This window comes from Oratosquilla oratoria, chromosome 6 (assembly GCF_046742065.1).
Source record: "Oratosquilla oratoria isolate Oo_2021 chromosome 6, ASM4674206v1, whole genome shotgun sequence".
NCBI lineage: Eukaryota > Metazoa > Arthropoda > Malacostraca > Stomatopoda > Squillidae > Oratosquilla > Oratosquilla oratoria.
Window position 1 is genome coordinate 50,838,752 of NC_134782.1, and position 13,313 is coordinate 50,852,064.

The window sequence follows — 13,313 nt, forward strand, 5'->3', positions numbered from 1 at the left end:
TATAACCAAGCGACATTTACGATATGATTGGGACACGTATACTAAATACACGGCATATTCGTATTACAATAAAGATTCGCGATCAGCTGCGTGTAAAATCGAGACGTATAATCTGAAGACGAACATATACAGAGCAATCCAGGAATATTCCACCATTCGGCCAGTAAGCACTGAAATGGCACACGACGTTGCAATAGAAACTTAATACGCAAAGATACAGACACCACTTGAGCCGATGAATTAACAAACACTTGGAAAGACAAACTCGCACGCACACGCACACACGCACAAACACGAAGAGTCGCACAAGCACACAGGCGTGCACGCACACACGCACGCTCACGCGCAAGCACACACGCGCAAGCACACGCGCAAGCACACACACGCAAGCACACGCACGCAAGCACACGCGCAAGCACACGCGCAAGCACACGCGCAAGCACACGCGCAAGCACACACGCAAGCACACACGCAAGCACACACACACACACACACACACACACACACACACACACACACACACACACACACACACACACACACACACACACACGAGTGCACACTGATTTGACACAAGGGACAACGTAGGCAAAACTCGGGGAAGCGACGCGACGCGACGCCAGTGTGTGAGAATTCCCGACATCTTAGGCCTCGTTGTCTCTAACGGAAATGGAGAGCCTCTGTCCCTGGGTCGATAGTATCGCTCCTGAAGGAGGAGGCAGGAAGAAGTGGTGCCTCTGGTTGGGGGATCGTTTAGCATTGACGAGGAGGTGAAGGACTTGTGGACCGCCAGTGCGGCGAAGACAAACAAGAACTTGTGTGTTGGTATTGGAAATATCGGAAGCTCGGCGTTGTCGTTACCTCTGATGAGTCCCTTGCGAGCGTCCAGTTGTAATATGTTGGGAGGAGAGCTCGCGAGAAGTTGTGTCGCCCACTCTATTGAAGGCCGCCGTTCCTGGGTGTGACTTCGATGTGGATCTAGAGAAATTAGGAACTGGGGAGTGGGTTAGACTAGGAGTTGGTAGAAGTTAGTCTGAATCTGGGTTATGATAATAGTGACATCCGACTCTTGCTGTACAATTTTCTGTACAGTTGCCGACAAGCGAAACAACGCTCACTCTACTTTATGAAATAATAAAGTGATGAAAAACAGAGTGTTCAGGTCTACAGTTTATGTCAATGATGGATGGGGAATTATTTTCTCTGTCGTTTGGTAGCCTTGACCTTAAAGAAATCACTTAAGGTAGCCTTAGAAAGGTCAAGATCACCTTACAAGATAAGGCCGCCTTATAAGATAAGGTCACCTGATAAGACCACCTTATAAAGGATGGTGAGACAACGAGCCTCGGAAGCTGAGTAATCTATAGATTAGTTAAAATGTTACTTAATGTGTCAGGTTTCTCTCTATCAGTGTCAAGTAATCTTTAAATAGATCACACCCTATTGCCTGCTTACTTGTGTACGGTTAATCAAAATAATGTCAGAGAAGCATGTTGTATGCATAATTTTGGAAAATGGCGAAAACGACGGTACTCTTACGTACAGGAATAGCTGTCTTGTAGTATAAAAACTTCCCGGTTATAAACCACTGCTGAAATGTCTGGTTCACGCTTAACCTACCAAAGCTACCAAAAACAACAGCCATCGGGCCCCCTCTGGTAAGAAAATTTTCGAGCAAGTTTATACAAGGTTTTCGTCGTGGCCGAGCTAGTTTTCGCTCGTTAGCTACAAGAAAAGAGAGATTTTACTGCCAGTTAGCACAAATATAAATATTAAGTTTGTTTATCACCATACTGATGTTGTTCATTACAGTACAAATTTGACTTTAAAGGACTGATTAGATTTTTTATGGGAGAGGGTTACGGTTCTTTAGTTAGAGGGCCTCGATAGTCACTAAAGAAAGTTAAAAAGCATGTAAGATTCAAGTGAAACGTAAATATGGATTACTTTTTTAAACTAGAACAAAACGTAATACAACCATTGTAAAATCTTGGACTGCCACACAAACTGTCTCGTTCACACAATATTTCATACATGTCCCCACAGTGATATGACACTGGTGTTCAACACATTTGTTGTCCAAAATGTTAACAGTAAGTTTTCCACCCTCATGAAAGTGTGTACTTCTCTTGAGAAGGTACTGTCAGATGATTGCCCCAAAGAAAATGTCTATCACATGAGCGCAGAAGCAATGGGTCGTTTGAGAGAAGGTTAGATAGCTCTCTTTGATAGGAATAACAGGTGGTAAGGGACAACAAACTGTCTATTGTAGGCCTTATGGTCTCTTGCAGTCTCCTTCATCCTTATGCTTTTGTCACCGTGCAATTTTATCAAATGCGAATGAGACATTGCTCTTGGACTAATAGAACTCATGGCGTCTGAACGTAAACATCAAGACACTCTTGAAGGATAGCATCGACCTCACACCTCCAGAAGCGATCAATCGACTTTGCCTAAGAAAAGAGAGACAAAGCATCTTGCAACGAAAACTATCATATGATCACTACAAGTCGTTGGATTCAAGGCTTCTTTGTATCCTTCTCCAGTATCCTCCCACGTCTTTACCTCCCTGTCTTTCTCCCTCGATGTCGATGTAGAGTCAGGCAAACACAGCGATGCCGTTTTTCTTCTATCTCTATTCCACTGCGTCTGTTATTGTCGCAATTATAGAAGATTGACCCGTGCACCCCAATACCACGAAAATCAAGTTACGTACAGTTGAGTTGCTGCATTCTCCCCTCTATCATTCGTTTTTTCTAATACAAAGGTCAGTTACGAAGACAAGACAGCTCAAGTTTCCTAAGTCTTTTGTGTATCAATGCTTTTTTATTAGTATTTATCTATTTATTTATTCATTTATTTATCTATTTATTTATTTAGAATGTCCTCGGTGGCCACGACTGAAAGCCTTACGTATATTATAATAAGATGTCCCCCGTATAATAGGCTTAAACTTTTTATGAATACCTTGAAATTATTGAGGTAGATTCTAAACAACTAAAAACACATATGTTATTGATAATGATAAGATTCACTTAGAAAGAAAACACATAACTTTTGTTTTCAATGGGTTTCAAAACAAAAGCGAATACCAAGAAAATTTGGAGCTTCCAGGATATGTGTATTACAGTTTGAGAACTACTATCCTACACATTATGTTCGAGTACTGGCAGATGAGATTGATAGTTGATATGTGTATGATATCGGTGTCAAACTCATGTGCAGGTAGTCGTGAGTTCAATTCCCGGAACTGACAGGGGTTGCCCTCCCAGGGTTTCTCACTTCCCCATTCGTGGAGTGGGATGGTGAGTTTTTAGAAAAAAAATTATGATTTAGGTATTTCTACAAAAACACTTGATAAAATAACACTACGTTTGTATCACCATTGAAAATTATAACACAAAATTTGATATTACATCATTGGAGTAAATGACATCCCAAACATATTCCTTATATATTTACTGATATTAGTTCCCAAGACATTTCTATTGGGTATTTCCATAACATTCCTAAAGAAGAATGACTTCCTAGAAATCCTATTGAAGGTTCTTGAAGTAAAAGGACTTCTAGAACTTTCATACAAGGTTTTTGTCCTTTTCTAGGAGCCGAACGAACTGGAAGCAACCTGAGCATTCTAAAGAAGTCATCTTGACGACGTACTTAGAAATGACTTTATTTTACTCGAATAAGTAACTTTAAAAATAAAAGTCTTCATTCCATCCTTACTGAGTCACATAACAATTAGATGGATTACATTTCCTTCCACTCCCCCCCCCACAATAAATAAATAAAAATAAAAACGCATCCATCCATGTATTAATTTCTATAGATTAAACCCAGCAGAACTTTTTCACACATAGCTGAGAGTTGAAATTAAAGATTCCTTTACATGTAAAGGTTATCAAAGTCCCCTGATGTGTGTCAATGATCTGCATTGTAGCTTCATAAATATAAGTGCAGACTTGTTGAAATAAGCGAAGTAAGTAAACAATACATGAGAATGTTAAAACAGCTCCTAGATTTTAAAAGCTACACAAATAAGTGCCATATTTTGTGTTACAACAAGAGTGATCTGCAGAATCATACAGTCTCATGCTCTAGTGTATCTTGTCACAGTCGAAGTCTCCTCTTGTCACCTAGTTTGATCTTTAAGGCTCTCCGTTGATAATCACACAGTCATCTCGTCTCTTTTTATAGTCCAGTTCAGTCCAATATATGTATATACATATATATATATATATGTATATGTATATATACATGTGTGTGTGTATATATGTATGTATACACGTTTTTGGAATACACACAGTTCATTTTCTTGCATTTTTTAAGCTGCTATTTTATTCCAAAAAGTTAATTTTGGATAAGAATCATGCTTATGATTGTAGCCATCACTTTAGTAAGTGAATTCCTCTTTTTTTCTTCTTTTTTTTTAAGATTTTCCCCAGGATACATAATTTTTGAGGTCCTTCTCCCAACAAATTACAAAAACAAACACATGCTCATTCCTTCGCGTTGTTAGCCTTTGTGATTAGAAATGTAGAACAGAAATTAAATCTGTCCAAGGCTGCCTTGAGTTTGAATGCATTCCAGTGATATATATAGTCCCTCATGTTTGAACATTATGTGCACTTAAATCAAGCAAAGAATTCTAAAGGTACATGAATTCATAGTCGTCATATTACATAGATTTATCACATCTGCTTCTAGTTATGATAGAATAGCTCCGCTCATTAAAACTCAGAGTTTTTAGTTTGCTTTGGGATAACCTTACCATTGTAATTATGTCTGGGTATCTTTGGAATCCTTTTAGATTAATTCTAGTAACTATTGTCATAACATTCATCCAGTTATATAACAGTCCGCTTACTAGGCCTAGGCGAGGGACATTCTGTTACATCCGTTCCTCAAATTCTACTACACAGTGTCTTGTAACTTGTCCAGACGATAGACTTATATACATTCATTGTAAAACTATGGAGTAGCACAGCACTTTATGGATTGCTAGTGGTTCTGGTATATATTGTATAGTTTGTGAACCACCACTTACCACACTGTTGCAAAGCTTATGGACTGCCATTTGACCAATAATGTATGATTTGTAGTTTCACTTGTTTCTTTCAATAGCTAGTGAACTGCCATTTACTCACTGTATAGACTTATGGGGGTTTTACAGGATCTATTATATAGCTCGCGGACTGCCATTTGATCTATCTATGACTCAGCAGTCTTGTAATGAGACGTTGTTAAAAAGAATTAAAGAATCCAATACTAGTCCCGTTACTGCTCTAAGCTTCCGATTCCGATAAATGATTGATAAGTGTGCTTTGTTCATAAAACATTTGTTTCCCAAACCAGCTTTAGGGTATGAAAATAACCATGAATTATAATCATACCAGGTATCGAATCGGACTCGTATCGGGATCGGAAGTTTAGATCGTTATCGAGTCTCATATCGGAATTATTATAAATTTTGGTGCCGTCTCATCTCTACTTAGCACAATTGATAAATTGCCTTTTGCTCTTTTGTGTGTAGTTTGCAGGTTGCCCCTTGTTCAGCTGCGCAAATGTAAAAATATAACATTCTGCGCAGTCTGTAGGCTACCTAGCTTTTCCAGTGCACAGAACTTGTCATTAAGTCAATTATTTCTTCAGCTAATATCTGTAAATTGTTACCGCCTACTTACCCTGAATCTTCTTCGTTTGCCACCTGCTAGTGATCTATACACTAATAATTCTCGTGGCAATACCTTTTATCTTTGTAAACCCAGTTAATATTTTACACTGTCTTACCTCACAAGGTATCAGATAGTACCCTTTTGCTTGGCAGAATATCAGTGTAACATCAGTTCTTATAAGGAACTCAGTCGCTGCTGATAACAAGTTAACAAGTTCCTTACTTGCAAACCATAGTACTAAGTATCATATCAGTCCGTAGTTCTCCTAGTTACTTCTGAAACTATATTTGTTCTAAAAAAACAACCCGTCGGTAACAAAATGCCTTGATAGAAGGCACGTTCTACCTCGAAGCAACCTGTGAGTTGACTAGTAAATATACACAAAAGCTGTTCCTGTGTAGTCAGGATACCTTGAAGAACTTTAGAGGGGTGGGAACAGACTGTGGTCTGGATGCGCACACGAGCACAGAAATATATTTTGTATATTTTGCGATGTTGTGATTCATTGTATGATTCATCTTTTACTCAAGAAAATCTACTTTACAGTAATATATTTGTCTCTTTTGGCTTTTGTTTTCAAAAACTTCTTGCTGCATAAAATATTTCATACACGTCAATTACTTTGATTTGTCCTCTTCGAAATATGAATTTCGTTCCGTTTGAAATATACTTTTTAAAGGAGATAATCTCACTTCCAAAAATGACGTATTAAACGAAAAAGTTAAAACCATATGGTATGAGCTTTTGGTGGAATGGACGCCGAGCAATGATATATATTCTTTACAAAAATGTTAACTTTAGATAATGTTGAACTGAAGCTTATCTTGATTTGTCCTTCCTTTCACATTTTTGCTCTGTTTTGAAACATTTATCTTTCTAGAATATAAGTATCCACTTCTGTGTCTGATATATGAAGAAAGATACATATTTGTTTATGGCCCAGATACTCTGAAGCAGCATTTATTTCTGAAGAAAATCCTACGGCTGATGGAAATTCGTGCAACAAAGGTACCTTCAACCTTTGCGTGTGTGGATATGGGGTATAGATTTTTGTCTTTACGACATAGTTTGCTCTATATCTATGGATTTTATGGACCCCTAATATTTTATACTATCAGATTAACCTAGTAAAAATGGCTTGTTTTTATTTCTACCTTCTTTTTTTATTAATTTCTCTTTATATATTTATTTTTCCTCTCTTTTCTTATCTCTTTCTTCCTTTCTCCTTTTATTTATATATCTCTTTCGTCTTTAGTTTTTTCTTCCTTTGTTCATCTCTTTCTGTCTTTCTCTCTTGCTTTCTTTACCTCTTTTTTATTTACAAATTTATTCATTTTCCTCTAATATTCATTTCATGTTTTTTTTCCATCATCATTGATCTTTCTAAAACATCAAAGATCTTTGGATTCTAGGAAGAGGTTTGGAATATGAATTGACTGCATCTATTTTTTTCTTTTATCCTAATACACGCACACACACACACACACGCGCGCACGCACGCACACGCACACACACACACACACACACACACACACACACACACACACACACACACACACACATACACACACACACACACACACACACACACACACACACACACACACACATACACACACACACATACACACACACACACACACACACACACACACACACACACACACACACACACACACACACACACACACACACACACACACACACACACACACACTAAACGAACTGCCATTCTCTTCTCTTTTACACGCATATGATGCCTTTATTCCCTGCATGACTTTTTCCAAAGTTGGCACGTTTATGGACTTTATTCTGAATGATGTTAGAAGACTTTATTCACCTTAGGTTATAGTTTTCCCCGCTAAACCCAATACCAACCATTAGGTTATTTTGGAATCACTTGTGGAACTGGATTTTAAGACCTAGAAGGGTTGGAATCGCCCCCAAAGAGGCCCTGAGGTTCATCGAGCTTTTGAAGAGCACTCAAGTCACAATGAAGTTGTAGCGCACCAATAAATTATGGGTAAAGCGCGAACGCGTGGGAAACGCGTGTACAATAATCTGACGCGTTTCCTAGCGCTCGTCAGAAACGCCCGTATGAAGGTGGCCCAAGTGTGGTCCTAACGCAATTAGGCCTTCTTCTGTGCGCGCGTTCCTGATATGCGTTCCTGGACGATAAATGACACTGATATTAATGTTACACTTTTTACTCATGTGTGACGAATAATCTTCTGAAAAAAAAATGAGAACGTAACAAGAACTAATGTTCTCTTCTCTTCCAAGATTATTTCAAATTACGTTCAGATATTTCCTACTGACCTGTGAAGAATTAATTCAATTGTACCCCTTGCAATTAGTAAACAAGATATTACATGAAAACCACCATCACCGCTCCCCATATTCGATCAACTATGTTAATTATCCAATTATCTTTGATACCAAGAGGGTGTTACAGAAAAGTCTAGAAAAAGTCAGATTATGAGTTGAAGTGCCAATCTGTACAGTCTTAATCGAGGTGGAGCATAAATACATTGCTGTTCGGTGAGACATGGTAATGAAAAAGTGTGTGTGTGTGTGTGTGTGTGTGTGTGTGTGTGTGTGTGTGTGTGTGTGTGTGTGTGTGTGTGTGTGTGTGTGTGTGTGTGAGTGAGTGAGTGAGAGATTCACTATGGTCTTGGATCACGTGTTGGACTCGTGATCGACAGCTATTTCCCTCACGAAAGAGCTCAGAGCTCATGTATGACTGATCTATGGGTAATGCTGTGACCTTATACGCACACACACTTCCAACTCCCCGCCCACGAAGGTTGGAGTAACAACCCGCAGCACAGCGGTACTAAAATTATTTCAGCCCTTGGCGGGATTCGAACCCGGACTGCCGTAGTAGCAGCAGGGAACTCTACCAACTTTGTGTGTGTGTGTGTGTGTGTGTGTGTGTGTGTGTGTGTGTGTGTGTGTGTGTGTGTGTGTGTGTGTGTGTGTGTGTGTATGTGTGTGTAAGATCCATAGATCGGGTCATATATGAGCTCTGGGCTCTCATGCAAGACGGTAATAGCTATCGATCCCGAGTACATCACGTGATCAAAGAAAGTGGTGGTGAGTTACACATACACCTAACCAACATCTGTTGTGTTTTCATCCCCATCTTGTCATGCAGTCGTTAATGAAGGTCTACTAAATAAAGATTCTATTATTCTTTGGGATCATCTTTGTTCGGAAAATCGTCATGATACTTAAAGTGTTTATCTGTAAATTAAAAGTCGATTACATTACGTGAAAGAAAATTAACTTTTTCTTTCTTTTATATGTTTCATTTTGTGTAGCAAGAGTATCATTTCTATTTTTGAGAGTTAAAGGTTAAGTCTGTCGCAGCTAGAACCTTCCCTTTGGTGAGTTTCTTCATGCATTTATTTTTGGTTAACATCAAATGGATCTCGTCAACTCTAGGTGCTTGACCAGAGGAAAGAAGCGATTTACACGACTTTCTTCTCACAGAACTCACCACGTCGAAGATACTACAAGGAACAAAGAAAGTTTAGTTTGTAAAATTGAAAGTTTATTCAACACTGGCGACCCCTAACAGGTTATGAAAGCATATACAGATCACATAATACATAGACATATTTCACAAAACTACGCACGCATAGAAACCACATATGCACACAAAAATTGAGATCATGTGAACTAAAATGGAAGTCAATAAGAGAAAGTCATCAAATGAGATGTTCGAAGAGAAACTGGATGAGAAAACATCCTAAATTTGTTTTTTTATCTGAAGCATCATTACGAACGGCGTTCTGCCATCAAATTTGAAAACAGAATTAGATCAATAGATGACAAGGGAATCGTTTCTGAAGAATATACAAACCGTATAATGGACTAGAGGCTATAATGAGAAAAGAGGATTCCTATGAATGAAGATTGTATCAATTCTGACAATAATGGTTTAAAGCTCAAACAAAAAATGAAAAAAAAACTCAAAATGGAATACCAAAAGACTTGTTACTTGTTGTTATACAGTAGATGGAGAAGTAGAAAGTTTAAAAAGATACACACGATTAGTAAAAAATGATTAGATAAATTCCCAAAAACAAAAAATATAATAGAAATAAAAAAAGTGTTTTAAAGGGACAAAAAGCAGTAGGTTTGAAGGGAGATGGAATATATATGAGAAAATTAAGAGTGAAATGGATGGGAATTGACTGAATGTGGGTACTCCCTCTTTTGACCTGAGGCTTGCCGTTTTCTGTTCTCGCAAAACTGCAGACAAGGATGTAAGGGGCCAATTGGAAAAGACAGGGGGCGGGGATAGAACATAAATCCTGTGATTCAGATCTACAAAACCACTGAGGTAAGAGATATTTGATTAAAAAATGGCAAAAAAAAAAGAAAAAAAAGACGGGGAAGGGGGAAGAACAAAGAACAGATTCTAAAGCCAGGGACTTAATATGGCTGTGCTTGACTTTATGACTGCAAGAAGGGAATGCAGTAAAAGAGATAAAAGAAGACTTAAAAAAAAAAAAAACTGACGCCGGAGAGAGAAATTTAAAGGATGATATGGTCAGGGAGAACCTAAGGCTCCTTTCATACGTATCGACTTTTCGCCGTGCGCCGTTCACGACACGACGTCGTGCCTGCAAATATCCATACGTGTCTATGGATGCCTTCACACGTCGTCGTGATCGTGACGTGCAAAAACGTTCATAGACACCTATGGTTAATTGAGAGCACGGCGTCGTGTCGTGGACGGCGCACGACGAAAAGTCGATACGTATGAAACGAGCTTAAGAGACACAAGTATGAACCTGAGAGGTGAAATAAAGAAAACGGGGAAAGGGGCTTCGAGTGGAACACGAGAATCAGTTAACGGGAAAGGTGCATATACTTCTTCAACCTGCATTCTAAGTATGGGGGGGGGCAGAGAAGGCCATTAAAGAGACTAGTAATTTCCTGAGTTAGAGAAGAAAAAATAAGGAGAGGTTTACCTACAGAGGTAAAGTTTTAGAAAAGGGTGACACTTCCATTAATGATAAAGACGGAGGAAGAACTATAGGTGTTCCAGTGATTTTCATTATTGAAGTCAAGAAGAAACCAATTTTGATAGAAGATATAGAATTAGAGATACGGTTAGTATCTTAAATGTTTATTTTAATACTGATAACTTGATAATTGTCAAAAATTTCGAAGATAGTGAAACATGTAAAATACATGAATGTTGTGGGTCAGGAACATGAAAGTGATGTACAATAAAGCCTATTGAGTGCCTTTTGAAAGTAGCTTAATAGCATAATCATGTATGTAGAGGCACATACACCGAAAGTAGTTATACTCAAAGGTCACATATCGGAGAACATAGATCTCTGGATGCTAAGATCATGAAATTACATGAGCATAGGATTGTCCAATAAAGGTTCAGTGACAATAGCCCCTTTTTATACATGACTGTCATTTAATACTCATACAGACTTCCCTTCCTACAAAAAACTGATCCCGCGCGAGGAGGCTGTCAGTACTAGGTGGTCCATATCATTTTAGTCTCAGGATGATAAAACTATAAAAAGACCCGTAGATGAGAGAACCCTACACTATTCATCTATTGATAATGGCAACCACGGCTCGAACGTCAGCCAGATGATTACTCCAAGGTTCATCTATGTAACTGCTCAAGGTACCGGGCCCAGTGAACTATAAACACCTCCACATATTTACCAGTCTGCAGTTAGGACAGTGCTCACATGGGTAACTCCTTTAGGATTTGGCAAGTAAGTCTGAGGTTGTTTGCGCTAAAATGACCCTCGTTATTACCATCGATTCTCTAACATCCTTTTCCTTATTCATTCTAGCTGGATTAGAGCGTCGCAGCTTGCGGGGTAGGTCGAGGTGACGGCAGTACGAGCCTTGCCGCCAGCGACCTGGACCAAGGGCATGGTTCATTAAATTCCACGCTACAAAGCCATCTGTGAGGGGCACCATCCTAGCCTCCTGATAGGGGGAGTTCTCTACGTTAAACAGAATCATCAGTCATTCTCATTGGATCTCTAGTCCTCCGTCGCTTCAGTGCCCAGTTCCGCGTCCACGCAAATCTCACACAAAACCACACAACTCCTCGTCTCTGGACGGTGTCCAGTAGTCTTCTCGGGAGCCTACATAATGTTGTGTTTGAGGGCATCACACAGTTCAAGGGATTTTTTTACGAAGGATTACAAAAGAAGAGCATGCCGGCAGGGGACCTATGGGTCCATAACTAGGTCAGATGCAAGATAAAATGAATAAATAAATGAGTAGATAAACGAAATACGATAAAGAGATACTAACAACTAATAAACAAACAGAAAAATAACAATAATCTATAATAGATAATAGATAAAAAGAACCAAACAGATAAATAATAATAAATAAATAAATTTTAATAGTTCTGGCTCTTTAAAGGCGTTCATCACTTTGAATTGGTGATAGATTGCATCCACACAATATTGGGCTTAAATAAATCCCGGGTGGATTACGCCTTGGTATTTTCTAGGACTTTACATGATATCTGAGTGTTTCCAGCAGTTAATTATCGATCCAGAAAGCAGTTCATCCTTCGATTATTTTTGCTGCTTATCTTTCGGTCCTTTCTTCTTCTACTGTTTTTACTTCGATTTTTCCTTTCTTTCTATTCTCCTTTCCTTCCTCTTTTTTCTTTTGTTTCTTCTCATCTTCTTATTTTCTTCATTTTTCTCTCCTTTTCTTCTTCTTTTCTTCTTCGTTTATTTTGCGATACAAGAAATATAAGTTTTATTATCCATCTTGTTACGTCAGTTTGAAACCATATATCTTGTGTAGAAGTTGGTTGAGCGTTCCTGAATCACAAGAAGATAAACTAGAAAGACCTCCGTAGCTCCTGACTGATTATTTTGTTGTCAAGTGTAAGTAAAGTATTTTCTAATATTCTTACAAGCAGAAGATAACAAGGCAAGATATAAAAAGGGATATTTCACCCTGAATTCTCTGCAGACAATAAGTCAATTGATCAAGAAAATGACAGAAAACAACAAACCATTTTTGAAAATGTTTTGTGGATTACAAAAAGCCTTTGGTCTGATCAAACTACGGGAATACCAAACAGGGTGCAAAACAGGGTGCAAAACAGCATATACATGCAATGATGATTCTACATAATGTATATGCAAAAGGTACGGTTATAATTCAAATGTATAATAATAATGATGATAATGCTTAACGTCATAAACTCCTCGCTATCGGAAGGCTAAGACGCTACCCCTTAGAGCGGTCTTTGTAGCGTGGTAATTTAATGAGCTATGCCCTTGGTTCAACTTCGCCGGTTGCAGGGTTCGAACCACCATCACCTCGACCTTCTCTGCAAGTAATGACGCCCTACCCAGCTCGGCCTGCGAGCTTCCTCAAATACGAAAAGTTATAGAAAATATAAAATTCGAGAAAAGAGTATTAAAAGATGATACAGTTTCGCCAAAGTTATTTACAAAAATAGGTTTTTAAATTAATATAGAATAACTTGAATTTGCCAATGAAAATTTACCTATTTCAGAAGCGACACCAGAATAAAAAAAAAAGTTGAGTGATCTTTACAAACAAGCTTAAAGATTAATATTAAACTCAAAGACATCTGCAATTTTG